We start from the raw sequence: 10,478 nt of genomic DNA on the forward strand, positions 1-10,478 counted from the left end.
AAATTGTGGAAAAACTTACCAGACTAATTTTCTTCCTTAATGTTATTCAGGAACTTAAAGTAGAAGTAGAATATAATAATACATTTTTATTTGTCACGGGTTTCTTGTTATTATAGAATTCCTAGTAGAAAGAGTTTGAGATTTTATATAATAAAGTAAATTCTTAGTAATTAAATAGTGTTTGTTGTCATATGAGTTAATTTTCCTGAAATTATAGAATATTAGAAATAGATATAAATGTAGCAACTTTCATAGATAAAATATAAATAAGTGAATAATGTTAGATTTTTAAATGACATCATACTCTTGAGACTTTAAAAGTAACAAAGAGCCACCTTCATAAATACTCAAAATGAATCTATTTAGTCACACAGCTACATTTTATATATATAATTTTTTTTGTTGTTGTTGTTGAAGTTGGGTTTCACTCTAGCTCAGGCTGACCTGGAATTCACTATGTAGTCTCAGGGTGTCTTGAACTCATGGTGATCCTCCTACCTTTGTCTCCCAAGTGCTGGGATTAAAGGTGTGAGCCACCACACTGGGCTACATAAGCAACTTTATATAGCCAAAAACTAGAATATTCAAAATGCAAATTATAATTTTATATGCTGTCTCATTATATAATATCAATAGGATTTTAATTTTTCTCCATGGCATAACTGTGTTTTAGATCTGAAGAGATTGCTCAATGATTAAGATGATTGTCTGCAAAACCTAATGACTATGGCTTGATTTATTACTACCCATGTCAAGCCAGATGTAGAAAGCAGTTATGTATTTGGAGTTTGTTTGGAGCAGCTGCAGGCTCTGTTGTGCCCATATTCATTTTCTCTCTTGCTCTCTCTCTCTCCCTCTCATCTCTCTGTCTTTTTCTGTCTCCTCTCTGTCTCTCTTCTTGCAAATAAATAAATAAAAGTATTTCATTTATCTTTTGAGAGAGAGAGAGATAGAAAGTTAGAGGCAGGTAGAGAGAGAGAATTGGCACACTAGGGTCTCTAGCCACTGCAAATAAACTTCAGACTCCTGGGCCATCATGAGCACCTTGCCTTTATGTGCACCCTAGGGAATTGAACCTGGGTCCTTTGCCTCTGTAGGCAAGCACCTTAAACACGAAGCAATCTCTCCAGTCCAATAAAAACATTTAAAATTGTTTAAGTTATAAGAGGATTGTTTATTTTGAGGCATTGTCTCACTCTACCCCAGGGTGACCTAGAACTCACTCCGTAGCCCATACTTGCCTCAAACTCATAACAGTCCTTTTACTTCAGCCTCTCAAGTGCTGGAATTTAGAATGTGAGCTTCCACACCTTCCTATGTAAGGATTCCTCATAAGTGAATTACAAATATGATGATAAGTTGCCTTACAGATAACCGTATTGATTCCATGAGTACTGAATCCTTTTGAATACTTTAAGCAGGTATAAATAGTACATGGAGCAAATATCATGTAGTAAATAAAACACCTATTCCTGTATATATAACCTATTTTAAAAAATTGGATATACTGTTTTAATATTTTTTAATATTTCTATCATTTATTTATTTAATTATCTGACAGAGAAAGAGAGAGAGAGAGAATGGGCCAGAGCCTCCAGGCACTGCAAACAAACTCCAGACATGTGAGCCACCTTGTGCATCTGGCTAATGTGGGTCCTGGGGAATTGAACCTAGGCCCTTTGGCTTTGCAGGGAAATGCCTGGAGCCATCCCTCCAGACCTGTTTTAATATGTTTGATGTGCTTTCCAATAGTAAAACTGCTACACAAAAGAAAAAAAGTGCTTAAATAATAACCCTATTTTAATGATGTTTAGTTTCTTTCATACCTATCTACAAAATTTTTGGAATGAACTTGAGAAGATTTCGAGTATTTATAAGATGTCCTAACAGTCAAAATATACCTGAATCATAGACAGGGGTATGTGGTTAATATTTCAGGAAAATAAATGGAATCATTTCCTTATGTGGGCTTTTGTCAAAGTATAAAATTAAAAACTAGGCAAAATAATGTCCTCTGACTTTGTTTCAAAATTTACATAATTGAATTGATGACATAGATATGTTTATTTAAACCCTTTTCTTATACTTATGAATATACCATTTAGTGTTGATTTCATTTCTACAACAACAAGAAAATTCGTCTATAGTAAAAATACAACATGGGATTTCAGAAATCTAAACTTCAGAGAAGCCTAAGGGGTTAAAACAATTAGAAACTTTATTTCCAAAGCTAAAGCAGCTCATATAAGAAGTAACTCTTTTCCCAATCTGCTCTAAACCTTCTAGGGATTTCTGGAGCTTAGAGTTTTACACTCCCGTGAAAAAGATAGGTGTACTGGGCCTAGCTTAGGGAATAAGCTCTTGAGAAGATGAAGAACTGCCTTTCCTCATAAAAAATAAAGTGTGCTTCAATATCACCAGCACCATCATCATCTTCAGCATGAACTAACATCTTGCCAAAAGGCCTAGATGAAAGCCTTTTTAACTTTTCTTGTTTCACTAGAGGGCAGGTGACAAATAAATGTGTTAACTTTCCTTCCTCATTTAAAAAATATGAAAAGGAGTGACAGAGACTATGAACAGACTTATATTGTAATCCCAATAGATCTGGGAAGAATCATATCAGAAGAGACCCTGTCAATCACTGATGATATTTACAATAATTTGGCTTTAAGTAATAAGCATAGACTTTCAATTTCTCAATTTTCAAGTAGTGAAGAGAATGGAAATTTAGCATGTACATTTTTTAATCTTTCATGCCCACATCTTCAGAACTGACTTTGATGCATCATCTCTCTATTACAAAGGAAGACAAAGGAGATGTTGAAGCCTGAGGAAATTGTGTGTATTTGTGTTGGTGGTGGTGGTGGTGTGCATGTGTGTGCGATTGATTGTAGCTACAGCATTTGCAATTATTTTTTTCCTGACATATGTTTATTCATTAAGCACTGATTCTGAGATTACATTTGGAACTGATTGCTTTAACATGGTGTCCCATCTCAGTATTAGCCTCCAGTTAACAGCAGTTGCATATAGCAGCTTGCATTGGCATTAAAATCTTAAAGTTACTCAAGCAAGTCTGAATTGGCTGTTTCTTTTTTTCATTTCTTTACATAAAAAATCAAATACTTCTTTCCAAGTAGTTTGAATTTCTTGAACTTGCCTTTATAATTTATAGATGAAAGAGAATTTTTTGCCTATTTCTCTATTTGATTTTTTTAGGGTAAAATGTGTTTGCTTAAAGACTCTGGGCTACATTGCATCCTTAATGAAATCAATGGTCTAGTGTAAAGATCAAGGGTATATGAGAGTCCTACCTACATATTTAAGTTGTGAACATTTTTTTTTCTGTTCTAACTTTTGATCATTGTAGTTACCAAGCATGTAAAAGACATCCATGCTAGTTCTTAAACATGCATTCTTTTTATTGTGTGAGACATTTCCTGAATGTCAGCAGAAGTAAGCCATTCACTAATTGGTAATAGAAATGTCAGGTTTTGTGTTGTGGACTAAAAAAAGGGCTGTTAGTGCAAAACTGTTTAAAGTGCTCTGAAATTGCCTTTCAAAATATATCCAAATTGAAAAAAAAAAAAGAAGCCAACATCTTAATAATTCTGTACAGACTAGTAATTCATTAATGACTCACTGAGGAGTAATTAAAATATCTCATGTTTATTTTTGCTTATGTTTATTCATATATTCCTTGAGGTGCGATTAGTTGCACATGAAGAACAGTCAATGGTAAGTTGTAATTTTAACTCCCCAGGGAAAGTCACTTGTCACTGGTTTAGGTTAGAACTCAGAAGTATCTTAGAGATAACTCTTTCATGTTTGCCTTCTTTATTTGGAGGAGAGAGAAAGAGAGAGGGAGAGAAGGTTCTTTTGTGTTGTTATTTTTTTTATTTTTATTTTTGAGGCAGCATGTTGCTCTAGCAGAGGCTGATCTGTAATTCATTATGTAGTGTCAGGTTGGCCTCAAACTCTTGGCAATCCTCCTACCTCTGCTTCCCAAGTGCTGGGACTACAGGTATGTACCAACATACCTGGCTATGAGAGATTTTATACAAGTCTGAATAGGGAGTAAAGTTACATCCAGGCTGGTGTATCTTGGATAATATCTGAGATATATTTGGTATTCAATTTGTTTTCTTTTATTTTTTCATTTTGAAATTGAAACATGCCTTTTATTAATTTCTAGCTTACCTGATTCATAAAATTCTATAAATAAAAGTAACATTTTATATCTTATTTTATATTTTATTTATTTATTTATTTGCAAGCAGAGAGAGAAAAGACAGAGAGAGAATTGATGTTCCACAGCTTCTAGCTACTGCACATGAAATCCAGACACATGTACCCCCTAGAGCATCTGGCTTACTTGGATACTAGGGAATGAAACCTGGGTCCTTTAGCTTTGCAGGCAAGTGCCTTAACTGCTAAGCCATCTCTGTAGGCTCACATTTTATATTTTAAAGAAAATAACAGGGGCTAGGGAGATGACTCATGGGTTGAGGCACTTTTCTGCAAAGCCTAACAACCTGGTCTGAGTCCCTAGTCACCATGTAAAGCCAGATGTACATAGTGGGGCAAGAATCCGGAATTTGTTTTCAGAAGTTAGAAGTCCTGGAGCACCCATTCTCTCCCTCCCCCTCCCTCCCTCCCTCCCTTCCTCTCTCTCTCTCTCTCTTCCATCTCTTAATTTCTCTCCATAGGCTTTACCTACCCCAACACTCTTCAGAAACCCAAAGTTCAAAAGTCTCACTTGGGACTTCATACAATCTTTTGTGAGGCCTGAAAGTTCAAATCACAAGTTTCACATCAATAAATAACAGTAAGAAATGACAGGACCAATTAAAGATCAAAAACCAGCAGAGCAAACATGAAGTCCATGCAGATTCTGGAACCTGAGACTGGCGATGGAATCCTCTTAGCTTCCATGAACCTTTTCAACTCCTCTCCCTCAGCTGCGTTGTTGCTTCCCAAGCAGGATCCACCCACACTCCCAGTTTTTCTTGGTGACTTTTCTGTATTCCTGGTGTCTCCAAATTCCCAAGGTTTCAAGCAACCTGTGGCAAGACCTACTAGTGGCTATTTCAGGGATTTCAACCATAATTTTATGCTGTTCAGCCACTCCCAAAGCCATGATTGTGCTTCATGATCCTGTTTCCTGTACTTGTCATACAACCAAAACCAGGTGGGCTGAGCAGCCAGGTTTGTTAATTGAGGGGGGTGAAAGCTGACTGTGAGAAGCAGAAAAGCACACCAGCATTCTTCCTTCAGATTCCCTCCTTTCAAACGAATCAGCACTGCTCTTACCATCTCAATGCAAAGCAGCCACCCTGCCCTCGGTGGTCATAATCTTTTAGCATTTTTGTAGCTAAAGTGGCTTCAGTCTAGCTGTCCCAGCAAACCTTTCTGTGCCATCACCAAGACTTTCGAATCCTTTGGCTATATGTTTACCTCCACCAATCACACAAGTCTGTTATTTGAAATTCTATTTTGCTCAAATTCTCAGGACATGGATAGAATGTAGTCAACCTCTCTGCCAAAATATCACCCAAGCAGTCTTTCATCCAGATCCAGACTAAGTTCTCTTTCCTTTCCAATACTTCACAAACCAGCCCTTCAGTTCCCTCTTTCCTATGCATGTGAGCATTTCACACTCAGCAGAATGGTCCATCAAGTTCCACTTACAGTATAGCTAGACTGTTCTTGTCTAAGGTTCCACATCATTCCCTTTTGCTCTAGCAAATCAGAAATCAGGTTTTTTGTTTATTTTTATTTATTTGAGAGTGACAGACAGAGAGGGAAAGAGAGAGAGAGAGAGAGAGAGAGAGAGAGAGAGAGAGAGAGAGAGAGAATGGGCACGCCAGGGCCTCCAGCCCTGCAAACAAACTCCAGATGTGTGCGCCCCCCTTGTGCATCTGGCCAATGTGGGTCCTGGAGAATGGAGCCTTGAACCGGGCTCCTTAGGCTTCACAGGCAAGTGCTTAACCACTAAGCCATCTCTCCAGCCCCAGAAAAGTTTTAATAAATAAATTTTAAAACTTGTGTTAATCATAGCAACAGCTCCACTTCTCAGTACCTGTTTTCTGAATCAGTGACCTTGTCTTGCTTAGAAAAAAACAACTAACCAGAAGCAGTTTATGGAAGAAAGGATTAGGTTTTGATTTACAGTTTTTGAGGGGCAATTTCATCCTTGCTGGGAAAGCACTGCAGAAAGAGACAAGCGTGGCATCACATCTTGTTACATTTGTTTGGAGAAGGCAGCAAATGTGAGCTCCGAGCACTGGCAAGGGTATCATGACTATAAATGTCCAAGCCCAACCCAGTGACATACCTTCTCCAGCCAGGCTGTAGTTTGCTAAGTTTCCACTAGCTGGAGATCAAGTGTAAGTATTAATCACAAACATATGAGGCTGTGGAGGATACTTTACAAAGTACATTATATATCAAAGTTTAATTTCTTTTCAGATTTCATTGTGAATAGTCACACTTTGTTGCTTCACAAATTGAACAAACAACCATTATTTCTGCTCCCAACACTTGATAGAATTGCTTATATTAATCCTTCAAAACTTCTCATTACTATTTGTAAGTCTCTTAAGTCACACTGACTGAAAGGCTACATATCTTTTGAATAAAATAAGGAGAGGACAGACTTCTAGGTCATTTCTCTATCTCTCTCCATATATATATGTATATGTATATGTATATTCATCCTTCAATTTCAGAGGTGTTCGTACTTTAAATACTTGTATAATGTTAAAGAAAAATAACTATAGATTCTGTTTGATTAATAGCTCTTTGCACATTTAAAAAGATACTGGTAATAGTTACTTTATACTAAATTTAATAAAATAAAATATACACATCCACTAGGAAGTTGCATTAGCTTGGAAAAGGTTTCCATCTGCAATGCCAAATATAAGAACTTGCATAAAAATAAGAAAATAAGAATTATCCAAATTTTGCATGACTTAGGTAGTTATTTGGAGGATGAACACAAAATTCAGTGGTAGAGAGCTTGTACAGTATGTTTGAGGCTCTGGATCCAATTTTCAGTGTCAAAACAAAGACATATGAACAAAGCCACAGTAGGTATTTTAATTGTAGGGGTTGAGATAAGACTGGTGCTATCAACAGTTGATGTACCCATACAAAGTTTCGAGTTAATAAAAAATTATTCAGAGTCGGGCGTGGTGGCACACACCTTTAATACTAGCACTTGGGAGGCAGAGGTAGGAGGATTGCTGTGAGTTTGAGGCCATCCTGAGACTCCATAGTGAATTCCAGGTCAGCCTGGGATAGAGTAAGACCCTACCTTGAAAAACAAACAAACAAACAAACAACAACAACAAAAAAAAAAACAGAAAAAAATTATCCAGCTATGCCTTTTGTTGCAGTTATCTTCAGATTGCTAGTACAAACACCCAATTGGAATCAACTTATGGGAGGAAAGTGTTTGTTTCATGCCTACAATTTTTCAGGGGAAGTTTCATTATGGTGGAAGTGACTGGCTCATTTTATTGTGCACCCATAGAAGGATGATAACAGACAGCACCAGAAAGTATGAGTTGCCTCCTGACACACACTTCTGCACCTGGAGACAAACATCCACCAGTTTGGCTTCAACTGATGGAGACTTAAGTAGGAAGTTTATTCTGAGACAATGGAGGACAACATCACCAATAGCATGAATAAGCAGAGACTCTGCAGACTATGGAATCAACCAGCTGGACAAGCACTACACATATGTGCAACAGTGACACATAGCCATTGTGGCTATCCAACTGTTCTCAGATTCAACATAAAGCCTGCTCAGTCAGAAAAAAAAATCTTATACCCGGTACTGGAAATCAAGTGATAATCTCATTGTCAGGCAATTCAGACTTCAGAGAAAAGCTGCCCCCCAACTCCCACCCACTGCTCTCTAGAAAAGAAGAGTGGGGTTGCACACCCAAAAATATCTCAAATAACTTGGCATAACCCCTTTAATTGAAGCTGCTCTCACTCTTCATTGGAGAATCTTTTAATTTACAGATGACAGAAAAAATGGTGGAGAAGCAAGATCCATAGATAAGGCAAGAAGATAGCCTTCTGCCTACTCCTACATGTGTCATTTTGTCTTCCAGGGCACAGGAGAAACTGTAGATATAATGTCTACATGAATACTGCTCTTACTGCTAGACTGACAACCAGCTACAGGATGATGATGACAGACATGGTGATCAATAAAAACCTATCAAAGCAGAAATCCAGAGGCTACAGAGACCTCAACACTAAATCAGTCTGCCAGCAGGTTTGCAATGTCTCAGGGAACAATGTGGAAGAGGAGGCAAAAAGATTGTAAGAGTCAGAGTGAGTAGGGTTACTCAGAGGCATGAAGCCCCTGATACTCCACATGGACTAAGTAAAGCCTTCATAAATCTGCAGTGAATACCATAAGCCCACAAAGGAGGGTTCCCCAGGGCAATGGTAACAGGGTTAAGGGGATAAACAAGTATAACTTGTGTGTGTGTGTGTGTGTGTGTGTGTGTGTGTGTGTGTGTGTGTGTGTATTTACAGTAATCTACCAACTGGTCCACTATGTATGAGGCATATATATGTGCTACCTATTTTCCACCTGAAGATCTCAGGAGAGGAGGATACCATGGCCACAAAACCACATGAAGTTGAAGAGCTATCCCAGCCATATTCTAACTCTTTAGTAATAGCAGTGGAAAATTGATAAGGAGGAAGATATCCACACTGGAAAATTGACAAGGGATATCTAATTAATTTGGCAGTCAGGAGTTTGAGAACCCAAACTGCAACTAATAGTCTCTGAGCTTATGATCAATCATTATTAGAGAGAAGGGGAGGAGTATGGGAAATACCTGAGTTTAAAGCTTGGATATAAAATCTAAAGAGAAATTAAATCCAAGATTTAAATGAAGAATTTATTCTCTTCTTCTATAGTGGTCAGTTACTAAGACCTACTTGAGATAAATAATCAATGATTATGGATTCAATACTGTGTTTAATGTAATGGTGGGAACAAACTCTGTGTCATGATTCTTCTCTACCAAATTCAGTTTCTAATTCTTTCATTGCTTTCTCTCTCTCTCCATATATGTGTATATAGATAAACAATAGGTAATATATGTTGATTATATGCACCCATTGAAATAAGTGAGAGAAGTGTTTTTTTCTCATCTTTAAGTAAATGAACTCACAACTACTGACTACTAATTGCTAGATCTTAATTCTTAATTGAGATTTCATCTGATTTGTAAAATACTGACTGAGGCCCTCATGACCACATAGTGATTACCTTAATCCCATTGAGGAGAGCCTCTAGATAATAGAACTTGAGGTGAAGGGATAATATATATGATTTAAAATATACTTATAGGGCTGAAGAGACTGTTCAGTGGTTAAGGTGCTTGCCAGGGAGGTCTAAGGACCCATATTCAATCTCTCTCCAGATCTCATGTAAGCCAGATGCCACAGGAGAGACAAGCGCACATTCCACATACACACTAGGTGGCACAAGTGACTGCACTTCAAATGCAGTATCTAAGGCCCTGGCATGCCAATTCTATCTCTCTCTATAAAAGAAAAAAAAAATACTTATAAACCCAGATCTATACAATATTGATAGTGTGAAGGTTTAAATTAGGTCTTCCTCATAAACTCGTGTGTTTTGAACCGTGGCAATGTGCTAGAGGGCATGTGTCACTGGGATGGATCTTGAGGTTTATTAACCCTGTTTGCCAGCATTAGGTGGTCACTGTCATGCAGTTGTGTTCCACTTGCTGTAGCAGAGGTGATGCTCAGCCTCTCTTGTGCCATCATTTCCTCTGTCATCATGAAACTTCCCCTCCAGAGCTCAGGTTAAGACAAACTACTTTCTTCCTACATTTGGCCAGATGCTATGTGCCAGTAGCACAAAAGTAACTGTAAGATAGTTTTCAATTTAATAAATATGCAGTTATACATATGTAGTTATATATGGAATACTGTGCTTCAAATATTTAAAAATGATTAATTAGTACTGAGTAACAACTGCAGCATTTATGCAATTTGCACAAAAGCTTAAAAACTGAGGCCACATTGTATCATTAGGAAAAAAAGATCCACCAAGGCCAATTGATACCCTTGATTTTTTTAACTTAATCATATTATATTTCAAGGTAACATTATAAAAATCATTATGCTGTTTATGGATTTAATTTACATAAAACACTTTATGCTGATAAATTGATTTACTGATAGTATACATGTTCTCTTGAGTTTTCTCTGTCTAGTAGCACATAGGAATGCCTGATAAGTACTTGGGAAAAGTACAAGAGGAGAAAGACAATGAGATGGAGAGAAAGAGCTCCCCAAAGAAATTAACAGCCCTCTTATTGCTAATTAAAAGCCCTTTGCTTTCTGCCCACATGGACAGTGCAGCTGCTTCCCACCCTATCACTGAGAAAGAACTACATAAA

This window comes from Jaculus jaculus, chromosome 3 (genome assembly GCF_020740685.1).
Source record: "Jaculus jaculus isolate mJacJac1 chromosome 3, mJacJac1.mat.Y.cur, whole genome shotgun sequence".
Lineage (NCBI taxonomy): Eukaryota > Metazoa > Chordata > Mammalia > Rodentia > Dipodidae > Jaculus > Jaculus jaculus.